At 36.8% G+C, this 16200-nt stretch overlaps 1 non-coding gene across 1 annotated transcript; it reads right to left on the bottom strand.

Moving 5' to 3' along the window:
- Positions 1–2864: 2864 nt before the first annotated feature.
- On the bottom strand, positions 2865–2971 carry LOC116123013. Its single transcript, XR_004126981.1, has one exon. It is a non-coding gene; the product is annotated as a small nucleolar RNA R71 (small nucleolar RNA).
- Between the last annotated feature and the right edge of the window lie 13229 nt (positions 2972–16200).

The following is a 16200-nucleotide window of genomic DNA, read 5'->3' as shown; positions in this document are numbered from 1 at the left end:
TGTTGCAATGATATGAGTTCTCTGCGACGATAAAAAAGGTCGTTGAAGCGTGCGTCATGGGTTGTGTGTTGCGCGAACTGCTTTCAGATTTGTTTCAGACAAGTGGTTCTTTTTCAATTGACTTACATTTGCTAAACTAAAATAAACTGATGGTTAGTTTTGTGGTTTTATCTAAATAACTTATTAAAGTTATCTTAATTAGTTATTTTTTTTAGTTTTATTCAGTTATGAAAGTTGGTCAGAGTTATCCCTTTACATGTTTATAGAAAGGGAATTGGAATTGTATTCAGTGTGCAAGTGTGTATATTTTGTATCAGTGATATTTTGAATACAAACGTATTTGTTTCTCTGCAAATTCTAATTTTGTTGTGTAGCCTGTGTGTGAGTTTGTTCTAAAACCAACAAATTGGTATCAAAGTTATTAAGAGCCTTGAGGGATATATATATGCGAGTGTATTAAGTGTTTTTTGAGAGTTGCAGTAATGACTTCAAATTCTTTTTCTCCAAATGCTCCACCTGTGTTCAAAGGTGATCAATATCAGTCACAGGAAATTAAGATGACTTCTTTTTTTTCAAGCTGTTGATCTATGGGAGGCTATTGAAGAAGATTATGAAGTAGAGCCAGTACCAGACAACCCCATTGTTAGCAAATGAAGGTGCACAAGGAGAGAGTTATGAAGAAACACAAAGCAAAGATTGTCTACATTCAATAGTATCAGGAGCATTGTTCACCAAGATTATGAACTTGGAGACAGCATACCAGATTTGGAATTATCTTATGGATGAATTTCAAGGGAATGCAAGAGCAAGGAGTATGCAAGTACTAAATCCCATAAGAGAGTTTGAACTCTGATAATCCTAGGATTATACTATTTTCTACACAATTTTTGTAGGATTTCGGATACTTCATATGAGTTTTGTGCTTGAATTGTTACTTAATTTTGCATATTTTACGTTTCAGGCCAAAACATGTGGTTGGAGCAAAACAGAGCAAAAATGAGTTTTTGGACCCATAATCAAGTGAAATTCAAAAGATCGGGGGAATTTTAAGGTTGATTGGAAGCTCCCTTAGAGTTTGTTCCTATTAGAGATCAAGAAGTTCGAAGATTCAAGTGAAGAAGCAAGCGGAGGGCAGTTCCATAAATTCAGCAAAGAAAATCAGAGGTTCACCGCGGCAAGGTTTTCTCTTCGCCATAGCAAGCTAGCCTCTAGAATCGAGGGTCAACAAAACTCAAGTCAATGTCGCGGCGAGATTTTTTCTTCGCCATGGTGAAAACAGCAATTTTAAGTTTTTGTTAAAATGCTACGTTTTTCTTTATAGTATTAGGTCCTAGGGTTTTTGGTGACTATTTAAGAAAAAGTTAGCTCATTTTGAGGGAGAGGTCGACATTTTGGGAAATAGGGAGAGGAGAAGAAGATTGGAAGAATTTGGGTCTCCAAATTAGAGAAGTTTCTTTTCCCTTTCTTGTTTTATGATGTTGAACTCTGATTTTGTTATTATTTGATGTTTATTTCCATTTTGAACATGAACTAACTTGATTTTGGGTTAGGGCTTTGATGGATCTTTGTTTATAATGATTTAATCTATAATATCTTGTTGTTTTTGGATTATATTGCATGGATTGAGTGTTTATCTTTGTTCTTAATGCATTTGATTGTTGGATTTTTGAATCAAATGAATGTTAAGAATGATGAGACTGAGAAATGATTCATGTGTTAGCTTCTTGGGTAAACACCATAGATTGAGTGAAAACTAGAGATAGACAAACACAATCTATGAAATCTCTATAGGATTCCACATGCTTAAGGGACTTTGAACTATTAAATTTCAATTTGTTAGGTTCGGAAGTTTAATAGGGATAAGTAGTAAATTATAGATTGAGAAGGTATATTCTACAACCTAGGGAGTTTGATCTATAATCCGTGCATGTGAACTTGAAGATAATAGGATTATTAGGTTGAATTGGAGTAACTTAGTGAAATCAAAACCCTAACCTCTCTTCTTGAATTGAATTTCATTGTTGAGTTGCTTTTACTGTGTTAAATTTAGTTGTCTCTTTTGTTTTGTTCTAATTTAGTTTTTAGTAGCTCCCACAAATCCAAAATTTTGTACTCTTCAATTAGTTATAAAATTAGGAAAATTGGTGCTTAGAACTCAATCCTTGTGGGAATGATACTCGATTCATCATTGTATTACTTTTTGTGACTAGTGCACTTGCTAAATATGCATGTTTATGAAAGCATGCATCAAATTTTTGGCATCGTTGGCGGGGATTGATTTTGTGTTAATATTGAAGTTTTCTAGTTTTCTCTAAATCGAAGTTTAATTTTTGTTTGCTTGTGATCTCACTTTCTTTTTCTTTCCTATGTAGTTTATGCGAAAAGCAAGAAATCATCCTATGGTTTCTATTGATCCAAAGATTGAAAGAACCGCAAGAAGACTCATCAGAGAGAGAAGAGAAAGAGAGGTGAGAATCATTGAGATGGCTGAAAATAGAACTTTGAGGGAATTTTCACTTCCACAAGTTGATGGGTGTAGTTTGAGCATAACAAGACCGCCTATTGAGGCGAATAACTTTGAGATAAAGCCAGCTATAATCCAGATGATTCAACAATCAGTACAGTTTGGGGGTGATCCAAAAGAAGATCTGAATATGCACATAACCCGCTTCTTGGAAATCTGTGACACATTCAAGCACAACGGGGTGACAGATGATGCTATTAGATTGCAACTGTTTCCATTCTCATTGAGAGATAAGGCAAAAGGATGCATGGCTAATGTCATTACCCACAGGAACCATCACGACGTGGAATGATCTAACACAGAAGTTCATTTACAAGTATTATCCACTAGCTCTTTCACAATGATAAGAAATGACATTACCTCATTTGTACAAGGCGACCATGAATCATTATATGAAGCATGGGAGAGATTCAAGGAAATGTTGAGGAAGTGTCCACACTAGTGTTTGCTTGTTTGGATGGAAGTCCAAACGTTCTATTCAAGTTTGCTACCAAATGTTTGAACAATGGTAGATACAGTAGTTGGGGGAGCTTAACAGAACAAGATACCAGTGGAAGTTCAAGAGTTACTTGAAGTTTTAGCAAGTAATAACTACCAAAGACCGGATGAGAGATAAGTGCCAAAGAAGTCCATAGGTATTCATGAAGTTGATGTTTACATAGCCATTTTAGCCAACTTGTCGCGCTTCAGAAACAAATAGGAGGTATGCATTTTAATTCCATTCAAACACCTCAAGTAACATGTGATTTTTGTGTAGGTAACCATGCGAGCATTGACTGTAAGTGGAGAACACCTTTGCTTCATCCTCCTCATCATCAAAGCAAGTCAACTATTTGGCTAAGAATCAAAGGCATAGAACAATCCATTCTCCAACACCTACAATCCTGGTTGGAGAAATCACCCAAACTTGTCCTAGGAAAATCAAAACAATCAATTAAATCAAAGGACAGTTTCAAACCATCAATCAGGGTGAACCATCAACTAGTTGAGCAAAAAGTGTCAAAATTGGAGGATATGTTCGAGAAATTCATGCAAGAAACCACAGGTTTTATGAAGGAGATGCGGACAAATTTCAGAAATCAATGAGCATCTATTCGAAACTTGGAGGTGCAAATGGGTCAAATTGCTAAAAAATTGAATGAGAAAGCTCAACGTTCCTTACCAAGTAACATGGTGACAAATCCATGTGAACAAGCAAATGCCATAACTTTAAGAAGTGGAACAATCTTAGAGGAAGTTAAACCAAAAAGGAAGGATGAGAACCCGCCAGAGAAAAAGGAATAATCTAAGGAAGAAGTCGATGAAGAGATCATTGTTGAAGAAAAGCCAACAAGTCCCAGAAAAGAAGAACCAAAGAAGGAAAAGATGTCAAAGCCAAGGAAAGAAAAATTGCCATTTCCTAAAATACCACCAAAGTTGGCACACCACAGTCCTCCAGTTCCTTTCCCTTAGAGATTAAGGAAACAAAATTAGGATAAACAGTTCACTAAATTTTTTGATGTTTTCAAAAAACTGTATATTAACATTTCTTTTGTAGATGCATTGCAGTAGATGTTGAGTTATGCTAAGTTCCTGAAGGAAATTCTTTCAAATAAGAGGAAGCTGGAAGAGGAAGAAACAGTGATGCTTACAGAGGAATGCAACGCCATTTGTAGAAGAAGTTACCACCGAAGCTCAAAGATCCAAGGAGTTTCACTATCCCTTGTGTTATAGGAGATGTTACATTTGATAGAGTTTTGTGTGACTTAGGTGCTAGCATAAATCTAATGCCTTATTCTGTTTTCAGGAAATTGGGGATCGGTGAAGTGAAGCCTACAATGGTTTCTTTGCAGCTTGCCGACTGATCAATCAAGCACCCATAGGGTATTATTGAAGATATGTTAGTCAAGGTGGATAAATTCATATTTCTTGCAGATTTTTTTGTATTTGATATAGAGGAAGACAAAGAGATATCGCTCATTTTGAGAAGACCATTCCTCGCAACAGGTAGAACTTTAATTGATGTACAAGAAGGAAAATTGATATTGATGGTCAAAGATGAAAAGGTAACTTTTAATGTGTTTGAGACCATGAAATTTCATTGGAAGTATAGTCATGTTTCGGCGTTGAAGTGATTGATAGAGTAGTAAAAGACACATTTGAAGAGATCCATCCTCAACTACCTCTAAAAGCATGCATTTCCCAATCCAAAACTACCGAGGAAGATAAGCCAAGGAAGAATGAGTGTGCTAGGTATTTGGAAGCACTTCAACCAATGAACACCATCTAGGATCCAGAATTTGAAGACTTGGACATGAGTAAGGAGAAGGATAAGGCAAAGTTGGAGGAACCTCCCAAGCGTGAATTGAAGCCTTTACCATCTCATCTCAAGTATGTGTATCTTGGTGAATCTGACTCTTTTCCAGTGATTATCAATGCAGACTTGAGTGAATAGGAGGAAGAGAAATTGATTCGGGTATTCAAAGAGCACAAGTCTGCAATTGGATGGACCATTTCAAATATAAAAGGCATTTCTCCATCTTCATGCACAAGATCCTTATGGAAGAAGATATCAAGCTAAGAATGCAACCACAACGACGATTGAACCCTTCTATGAAGAAAGTGGTAAGGAAAGAGTGGTAAAACTCTTAGATGTATGAATCATTTATCCCATTTCAGATAATCTTTGGGTGAGTCCTGTACAAATGGTTCCAAAGCAAGAAGGCATGATGGTGATGAAAAATGAGAGCAATGAGTTGATCCCGACTAGGACAATCATAGGCTAGAGGGTGCATATTGATTTTAAGAAACTGAATGAAGCAACAAGGAAGGATCATTTTCCACTATCATTCATTGATCATATGTTGGAAAGACTAGCAGGGCATGCCTATTACTGTTTCCTAGATGGCTACTTAGGGTATGACTAGATCCCTATTGCTCCTGAAGACCAAGAAAAGACAACGTTCACTTGTCCATATGGTACATTTGCATGTAGATGGATGACCTTTGGGTTGTGTAACGCACCAGCCACCTTTCAATGATGCATGATGTCTATATTTAGTGATATGGTGGAACGGTTTCTCGAAGTGTTCATGGATGATTTATCCATTTTTGGCTCCTCTTTTGAACCTTTCTCTTGTTTTGCAATGATGTCAAGACACTAACCAAGTGTTAAACTGGGAGAAGTGTCATTTTAGGGTTTAAGAGGGCATAGTTCTCGGACATCGAATTTCAAGGAAGGGAATTGAAGTGGATCGAGTCAAAATTGAAGTGATTGAAAAGTTGCCACCTCCAATAAATGTCAAATTTATTTGAAGTTTCTTGGGACATGCGGGGTTCTATAGAATATTCATCAAGGATTTCTCTAAGATTTTTAAACCCTTGTGCAATTTGTTACTTAAAGATGCACCATTTGATTTTAATGATGATTGCATGCATGCTTTTCAAACTCTTAAGCAATTATTAGTATCTATACCTATTATTGCGGTTCCTGATTGGAAACTTCCATTTGAATTAATGTATGATGCTAGTGATTATGCAATAGGGGTAGTCTTAGGGAAAAAAAAGAATAAAGTTTTGCATGTGATACAATATGCCAGTAGAACATTGACTAATGCACAATTGAATTACACTACCACTGAAAAAGAGCTTTTGGTAGTTGTTTATGCATTTGACAAATTTCTCTCTTATTTGCTAGGTGCCAAGGTCATTGTCTACACGGATCATTCAGCGCTCAAGCATCTTTTAGCAAAGCAAGAAGCAAAACTGAGACTTATTTGATGGATTCTACTCCTTCAAGAATTTGATTTAGAAATCTGGGATAAGAAAGGGTCGAAGAATGTGGTGGCAGATCACTTGGCAAGACTTGAGCAAGGGCTGGGCTTCGGAGTCGGACCACCGAAGCTGCCAAAGCAGACAATATCTTGACTATGTTAGGCCGACAATGGGCCAAGGTGCTACAGTGACCCTGGGTATATGCATGTAAAGGGTATCAAAGTTCTATCTAGTTCCCAAATCATCAATGAATTTTATGAAATTAGGCCAATAGAACATGATGATTACCTAGAATTCGAGGCTAAGGACATTAATTTTGAGGATATAATCAGGGTAATAGCAAAGCGAGGTACTTCTTGGGAAATCAGTAAGAAGGGAAGGAGAAAGTTGAAAAAGACTGATTTGACAGTCATGGGTAGAATTTGGCAATACTTCATTTGTGCGAGGCTGGCTGATTCCAGAGACGCATTATAGTTTAGTGGATGCAGATAAAGCTATTTGACTTTATGCCAATGCAATTGGAAAGAAGATGGATGTGGGCGAGATAATAATGGAGAATATAAGGCATGCAGCCAAACCAGTGAGAGCTAGCTATGCCTTCCCGCATCTCATCACAGAGATTTGTATGAAAGTTGGAGTTCAGAAGATAGATGATGAACCGCTTATTCATCCTCCCCAATCCTCGACCAAGTTTATCTCTAGAGACTAAAAGATAAACCTACTGTTGAAGGAGCTAGCTCAAGCTCAAAAAGAGCAAGGTCAACTCCCACTACAACTGCACTTGCACCCTCACTCACAAAAAAAGATCTACTGCAACAAATTCTAGCCAAAGTGAACAGAATGGAGAAAGACTGGTTAGGAGATCAAACCCGAATGTTGTACGAGATGCTATATAAGTGTTGCACTAGTATGGGCATAAATGTGTCCAACTTCCAATGGCAAGATTGGCAAGAAGATGAAGATCAAATCCCTGATGATGCCATGGACGAAGATGACAACGATGAGGGAGAGGATGAAGATGAATGAAGCCTGAGACACATTTAGTTTTATTTTTGTTTTTGTTTTACTTTTGTACAGGGGAACTCATTTTATTTCTTGTTTTTATGTTTATTTTGTTTTTGCATTCTTAAGTTTTAGGTTTAGTTTGCTAAGGTTTGAGAATGAGATGTAATTTTCCCATAATCTATGAGGTTTTCTAACACATTTTGGACCCTTGAGTTTTTATGTGTTTTGATAGATATTGCTGACAAAGAAAACGATGAAGGGATGTCCAGATTTTTCACTCATGTCGATCTTCACGAATTAATCAAGAGAGTATCTCATAATCTTAAGCTTGTTTTTCTACTCCTATGTTCATTATTTGTTGACATTGAGGACAATGTCAATTTTTTTGTTTGGGGGGTAGAGAAAAATTTGAAATTTTTTGTATGTTTTAATTGACTTTTATCTTTGTGTGTTTTATGGTTTAAGTGTTGTGTATGTTGATTTGGTATGTTTGTTGTTATTTTTATTGCCTAGATGAATTGCATAAGTCCATGATGAGATTTTGATTGCTGGAATATTATTTATAGAAAATGTGAAGCATTGCTTCAAGTTTATATTGGTTGACTTGATTTAGCTTGAGGTTTATTGAGTGGTTCAACCACCATGTTCATTCTTTTGGCATGCTTAGAAACATTTTATTTAGCTATGTCAAGTCTTGATAATGTTAGTAGTCTCTAGAACCTAATTGAGGAAATGATTGAGGTAATTCTTCGGAATGTTTGAGCCTTTCTAGTCAACCCATGAATGAATTGTCCCTAGTCACTTGATTGAGCCTATTGATATTTTTGCCTTATTTTTCTTTCGTGTAACTAAATTGTCCAACCCCTTTACCCTAAACACTTCATCATACCCTTTAGGAGAACTCCAGACCTTGTGTATAACATAAAAAAGTTTTGGAGGTGTGTGAATAAGTGATGTATTAAAAAGTATAAGTTTGGGGGTTGTCAAAAAAAGGGCAATAAAAAGGGGCAAGTGAACCCACTTATGATTGCTTTTGGGTTAAAAAAAAAAACCCTCTGTATATAGTTTTAATTAAAGTTCTTGATTTACTTATGCATTTCCAGTACAAAAATAAGAAATCCATAAGTTTGGGGGTTGTAAAAAGGGTTGATACTTTTGGTTGGTGACTGAGAAAGAAAATGGGACCAATGTAGCTCTTTGTGTTAGCATGAGGAAAACTAAGTTCTCTTACTTTGTTTTTCCTATCTTTTCTTTGGAGCCACTCACCCAAGCCTAACGTTACTAGCTTAGAAAGACCTTTCGATCCTTAGCAATGTCTAGCCTACATTAGTGGAGAGTAGTTCGATACTTAGGCTTATGGAGTCTACAACCAATTGATAAAGTTTATATTTCTGCATAAAATAATTTGGGAAGTCGAAAGGTGGATTGAAGTGGGGACTACCTGTTGGAGTAGGTGCCCTAGAGCCAATCAATTATTGTGGAATTGACTCTTTGTAATAATGTTCATTAATCAATAAAAGACATTTTATTCTATATGACGTAAATCATTATTATTGCAATATGTATTGATATATGTCCTTAGAATGGTAGAACCGTGACGAGGGTATCAAGTGTTTCAAATCTTGATAGTGAGAACCTTATGAGCACATATGGTGGCCATTCTAGAAACGTCCGTAGCCCCAGTATTATTCTGAAGTAAGGGCACAGATAATACGGTAAGGCTATCATAGTGTTGAACGACCCTGTCGAAAGGCAGTGATTGATCCACTTGTCAAGGTTGTTGGTGACAACCTGGTGCAACACATGGGTGTCTTGTTGTAGGCGATTACACCGCAGCAAGTTCACTGGACTGACCCACCAGAGGTTTCCATATGGATGGTAACCCTCTGTCTATGGAACAAATCCCTACGAATTGGTGCATGTGATCCTTAGACTTGAGATCACCGGAGCGCCTTGTGACTGAGTGTGTGTTTTGACACTAGCCTAACGCAGTTCTTTTCAAAGCTATCAATACGGTGGTGATTGGTTGCATCAAGGAGTGATCAAACTATGGTAGATTGACAAATGATTCATCACTCCCGGGTATGGGGAAAGTTATCTCACGGCGCAATTCTATATTGCAATGACCTAAAACTATGGCCAAGTGGGATGAGTTGTTGCTCTATCTAGTTTAAATACGGTCTTGGTCCAGAAACTGAATAATAATACGAGATTAACCGAAGGTTGACACTATTTCTATGCCTTCGTCTCGTCGAGATAACGTATGATGAAAGGATCGAATTGCACGGTAACCATATCGTTTGACAGGTAGCTACTTTGCTAAATGTGAATCTATCAGGTGGCCATGATGTCTTGTAGGGGCCAATCTTGGTCTGTGTATAGTGGAACATTAATTGGTTTTAATCGCGATACTATACATTGCCGATATGATGAGGAGCCTATGGGTCACACACATAGAAGATAATTAATAGGTCCAAGAAGAAAGAAGAGCATTTTCGTCTTTTAAGGTGAAAGGGTTTTTAGTAATTTCACAGTGCAATTAAATTTGCTGAGTCGTAGCCTTTATTTAATTTGTTAGAAAATTAATAAGTGAAATTACGTTTAAATGTGTTTCGCACATATTTAAATATATTATCATATGTTTAAATGTTAATATATATTAATATATATTAATTATTTTAATTGAGATAAGATGGAAAATAAAATAATCAAATTGGGAGTGTTTGGCAACATAGGCTTTTGGGTTGAGCCCAAGCCTATTCCGTATGGGATTAGGGCAATTGTTTTTACTATAAAAAAAAAGTGTGTGATTTTTCATTAAGTTTTTTTTCTTTGAAAACAAACACCACAGCCCCTTTTTACACTCCCACGGCGTCCAATTTTTGCCCAAAATCATTCATTTGATTTGTCTTCTTGATTCTTAAGGCTAAGGAGGATCAGCAAATCCCTCCTTATTTTTTTTTGAGATGTGTCTTCGTGTGGACTACGTGGTTCGATCCTACACTTGGATCGGTAGCAAACGTTCAAGATATCGTGGTGGAGCCTCCAAATGTGCGTATGGTTTTTAAAACTCATATTTATTTTTCTGCAGATCTTATTTAATATGAATTGAAAATTATACCCTTGATCTGGCTCATGTAAACGATCTCTACATTAATTTTGTTTTGTTTATGCTACGTATACGGACCGTTTACTAACAGTGGTATCAGAGCCCAGGGTACTGAATTTTACAATTTTATGTGTATGTTTGATAACAGTATTGATGATAATATGTTGCCATATTGAATCTGCGTAAATCTGTCTTGAACATTTTTTAAGAAATCGATTAATTTTTAATTTGTTGATGATCTGCTGGTTTGGTATAATTGATGATGGATTTTGCTGAGATCAATGTGTTTGATTGATAGCAAAATCCGTTTAGAGTGTTTTGGTTACTGTATGAGCAGATCCGGAGCTATAGATCTGTGTACGCTCACCACGGTGATATAAACCATCGCCGCAGCAAGCGTGTTCACGCTGGCGCTAGTGATGAAACCAGCGCTCGCCGCGGCGATATAAAGCCTCACCACAGTGATCTCCTCTGGACGAGCGCTGTTGATGAACCAGGGACGTCTTTGAGACGAGCGCTGTACGAAAACAGCGCTCGCCCCGGTGATATAACCCATTGTCGCGGCGATCGTCCTTGGGATGGACGCTACCAAATCGCCGCGCGAAGGTACGTTAAGGATGAACGTCAAGTAATCAATGCACGCGGCAGTGATCTAACCTCATCGCCACAGCGAGCGCACTTCCGATTGCACAAGGGCCAGAATGTAAAGTTTCAAAACTTTTGGACCAAACTGCAGTTCGCAAATTATCAGGGGGTAAATTAACCCACAAATTTCAAAAATTGATTGTTTTTGAAATGTATGCTTTGTACTTGTTTGTATATTGCATGGTGCCCGGTCCATGAGCCTTAGACCTAAGGGTGAATGTTTTAAAAATATTTTGAGGTATGGTTGTATATTTATTAAATAGGCCTCTGGCTTGCCTTTCTCCTTTTCTCGATGTCCATTCTCTTCTTATCTCATTCCCCTCGAATGTAAATCGAGGTTTCTAAATTTATTGATGTAAAGAATTGTATAATTATTATTGTAAATTTAGAATGATATTTTTTGTAATGTACTTGAAGACGGAGCAAAGGACGAGGCAACCACACTTGAAGACTCAAGTTGTTTATTACAAGACCCTTAGGTGACCCACCGATTCCTCTAGGCTCGAGGAAATCGATTTTAGTTGGGCCATGTACCGGCACATTTTATATTATGTTTAGAATCATGCTAAGTTGAATGTTGAAGAACATGCCAAACAATGTCATTCTAACAAAGATAATAATCTGGTGAGACATAAATAACAAACCCCTCAACTAAAGTATATTAAGTCATGTAAGCCTTCCTCACCATGGTTTTAATCAAACCACTGTTCGTCGAAACCTTGTTCGCCAACGAAGGTTCACTTCTACCAGAGGGAGGTTAAATGCATTGGAGTTTTCCTTAATGGTGATTGGTCGACTTAAAATGACAGTTGCTTGTTCGCCAAAGTGAAGTTGATAAACGCGTGTCATAGGCATAGTAGACAGTACACATATTGTGTGTACGTGGTGACTGTAGTGTCCACTCTACTGATACTGGGAATCACAATTGAGGACATGGCATGTAGTGCCATTAGATTTTGTGATTGGCTTGTTGGCTTTCTCACATTTGAGGTTGATAGTGGGAGCTATCAACTGGTGTAGATTGTTTGTTGGCCTACCTAATCACTCATTTTGGCTTGTTCTCCAAAGCGAAGGTTTGAAATGGGCAGGATGGAGCTCGGTCCACTAGGAAAGTCAACGGGCTTTCTCGAGTTAATGTTGAGGGCTATTGACTTGAGTAAAATAGTGAGAGCTTCGTTTAATAAAAGACCATATAACAATAATAATGAACATGAAATAATAGTTATTTTTCTGCACTTTTAGATTCACTTAAATTGAGCAAAATGATCCCAACATCGCTGTGACAAATCATCGAACTGGGAGGGAAATGGAATGGTGAAGATTTCGTTGCTGGTATAGAAGTATAACAATATACTTCAGTGAAGCGAAGATTATACACCATTGCAAGCTCTATCACCAGAGCCTGCTGATAGTTTATTCATGAGACGGGGTATGTATATTGAACATACACAATGCAAAAGCAGGAATGACTAGATACATTGTGCTTGCATCAATGGCACCATTACTGCGACAGCAGTGCCAGAAAATGGATTTAGCTTCTATTCTTCATTTTCTTCGAAGAAATGAGAAGCATATGGTGTCTCGTTGTTATTCAGATGTAGGATGGAAGAGGGGTACCAAAATTGGCGATCATATACTCAGAGACCAAGTATATGAATAAGCTTGAGATTTTGGTGTGGACTTAATGAAGGTTTATGATAAACCTTATATTACAGTCTTTGCCAGATTCTATTCTCAATTTGTCTATGACTTTATGAGGAAGATAAGAAGAATACCCTTCCCGACTTCTGGATTTGTTGAAGGCTACTGAGTCCATGAAAATGTCAGAAACATTGATGTTGGTTAAGCCAGCTACGTGAAAAGGAAAGGGCTCAGAAGTCAATGGAAAGAACTGTTGCAAAAAGGAAAGGCATTTGTCCTCACTGTGGGAATCCCAGCCACTGGAGGAAACATTGCAAGGCCTTCCTAGCAAAATAGAAAGAATGTCACTTCTTCGTTAGGTACGTTTTAAGATTAACTTCTCCTAACATTAGTTGACACAAGATGGTGTTCTCACATTTGATTGATGTACGGGAACACACGGTAAAGTAGATTGCTCATCAAGGGAGAGGTGGACCTACCAGTTGGAAATGAACACGTGCTGCTGCATTTGCTGTAGATCTTATTGTCTGATTTAGCTGGGACTTGTTTCTTGGAACTTGTGGATTATTATGGTTTTTCTTTAGTTTCTAGAAATTATATTTCTGTGTCCATATAGGACAAATGAGAATATAGTTTACTAATGGATTATTGTCCTTGAGTAAATAATATTCTTTATGGAACTGTTTCTAATAATATGTTCTTAAGAAAGACAACAAGGAATATCTCTAAATACAACTATGCCAACTTTGGCAAGTTGAGCTAACATTCTGAAGGAATGTGGGTAGTATCACACTCACCCCTCCTTATACACCCAACACAAAGGAGTCGGAAAGGAGAAACAGGACCTTACTTGATATTTAGTTTCCATGATGAGTTTTAGTGATTTACCTGCATCATTTTGGGGTTATGCCCTAGAGACTACGACTCACGTTTTGAACCGTGTGCCGTCAAAGTCTGTAGATAAGACTCCATATGAGCTATGGAGTGGCGAAAGCCCAACTTGTCTTTCTAAGGATTTGGGGTTCGAAGCTTATGTTAGAAATTGACTTGAACAAGCTGGGCCCAAAATCATGTAAATGTATTTGTGGGGTACCAAGAAACAGGATACTGCTTCTACCACCTAGAAGAGCACAAAATTTTTTTGTTGCGTTTCTGGGTTCCTAGAAAAGGAATATTTTCTAAGAAGTACTACTGGGAGAAAAGTAGAACTTGATGAAGTTCTAGAACACCAATATACTAAACGAAGGATGGGGATGATGTGCCACAGAAAATGGTTGAGCATCAAGAGGAGGTTACTCCACACTTGTGGATCAAAGTGAACCACCTCAGTGGCACAGGAGCTATGTAGATCTGGGAGAGTACGCCATGAGCTCGAGAGATACGATTATGTAAACCCCGTTATTATTCCGATGCCCTAAGGTATGAAATTTACCTTTTCATGTAATTTTCTTTTTTTGAATGGAAGGTAAAATGGTCATTTACATGTATTTCAAGATGTGGCCATTATAAGTGGAAGGATGATGTCATTGAAGAGAAATGAGGGTAGAATGATTATAAGTTGATTCATAAGGTTAAATGCTAAACGGTACCAAGGGTAAATGGTCTTTTCATACAAAACCATATGATTTAAGTGTCCATAAGTGCACCAAGGGTAAATTAGTCATTTACCTAGTAGAATTACTTATGGTTAAGTGTTTTAAAGAAGTCAAATGGGATTAAATGAGTACTTATCTTTATGTTGTGGTAGAAATGACCAAAACGCCCTTATATGAAATATGCCAATGACCTTTATATCTAACTTTTATTGACCAATCACATTAGAGTATCAATGGAATGAATATTTCCAAGGTTTAAAGAGAGAGTAGTCGGCCTTGGAGACCCCAAATTATCATCTTCTTCTCATCTCTCAAATCCACCATAAAGGCCACTAATCCAAGCTTTTATTCTCAAATTTTCTTAGGATTTCAAGTGATTTTTAGGAGATCACCATCCACCCTTAAAGAACTTCAATTTCAGGGTTAAAGGTGAGTTTCAAAACCCTAGTTTTTCTATTTTTTAGTTAAAAGAGAAATTCATAAGTGGTTGTGTGTGTAAGGTAGAAAGGTGAAACTTTGGAGCCAGGAGGAGTGACCTTTGTGCTTTGAATACTAAGTAAGGAAAAAAATCTCCCTTATGACTACAATTGATAACACCTAGGGTTATGAAACTTACATTATTTATATTAATATGAGTGTGAGGCTATGTTTTGGTTATGGATTGTTTAAATGGGTTGTTGATTGTGTATGTGTGCATGTGAGGTGATTATGCCAATTAAGAGATTTGTAGTTGGACGATGTTTTGGCACTTTTTGATTCTGTAAAAGGGAGGTTTTTATGGCCTTTATACTATAATGATATGGCAATGATATGAATGTGCAAATGAAGGTGACATGGTTAAAATGAATAGAATTCGGATTTGGCTTTTTGAGACTTATACTGTACATACTTCACTGATCAGTCATAACTGAAGTTATAGAAGTCCGATTGAGTTGATTCTTGAAGTTTTAAAATTTTAGAAACAGACGTAAAACTTATGTGTTTTAGGTAAGAACCAGTTCGATTGGAAGATAAGGTAAAAATTGCTTGAAAAGTGATGAACTATATGGCATCCAACTTCTTAATGGAAATTCCCTTTGTTTCTATTCTAATAAACCCCTGAATAATCTTACTATACTGAAATTCCTTGTATTGTATGAAAATTATGATTAAGTTAAGAAGTTTAGTAGAAATATAGTATGACTGAGCATGGAGATGTTAGTCCATATGTTTGCATTCATAATGGTAATGCCTATAGCTTATTTAGTTGTCTTATGAAAAAAATTATGGAATGTTAATGAATGAATTCCTGATTCTGCTTGAGGTATAAACCAAGATCAGAGGAATGGAATTCTTATGGAAACCATGAGTCCTTTGAGGTGACGACCAAAACAAGGTAATGGTTCAAATAATCCGATCGGATAACAAAGACTAATGAAACCATCAAGTATAAGACAAAAGAAATAAGCATGCCATGTACATGATATTTCATAAGTCTATATGTTCTATGTTATATATGTATGATTATGTTATGACTTTTGTTTATGAGAAAAGTCCAAAATGTATGATACGTTTTATGAACTTGTTATGTCAAAGAATGAAGGTCATGTTTTGTAGGTAGGTAAAGTCCTAAGTAATTTACTTGTATAATGAACCTTAATAGTTTATAAATGGCCATATTCCTACTGAGCGATTAGCGCTCACCCCACGAAATGTTTTAAAATGTTTTGCAGGTACGGATTAAGGCATGAAGCTGGGAGAGGATTCCAAGGGACGCTATGAGCATAGGGATGCATTAATGATGACTATTGAATGGTTTTGCTAATATTTATGTGGTAATTATGTTCATATCTCATATGTAGTAATTATGCCATGTCTATAATGGAGTAAATATGTTGTATTAAATAAGGAAATCAAATTGCTAGTAAATTTATAAAAGTGTGTATGTT

The sequence above is a fragment of the Pistacia vera genome, unplaced genomic scaffold (assembly GCF_008641045.1).
Source record: "Pistacia vera cultivar Batoury unplaced genomic scaffold, PisVer_v2 Contig1395, whole genome shotgun sequence".
Lineage (NCBI taxonomy): Eukaryota > Viridiplantae > Streptophyta > Magnoliopsida > Sapindales > Anacardiaceae > Pistacia > Pistacia vera.
Note: the sequence above shows the minus strand (reverse complement) of the source record. Positions and strands in the feature narration are given on the sequence as shown.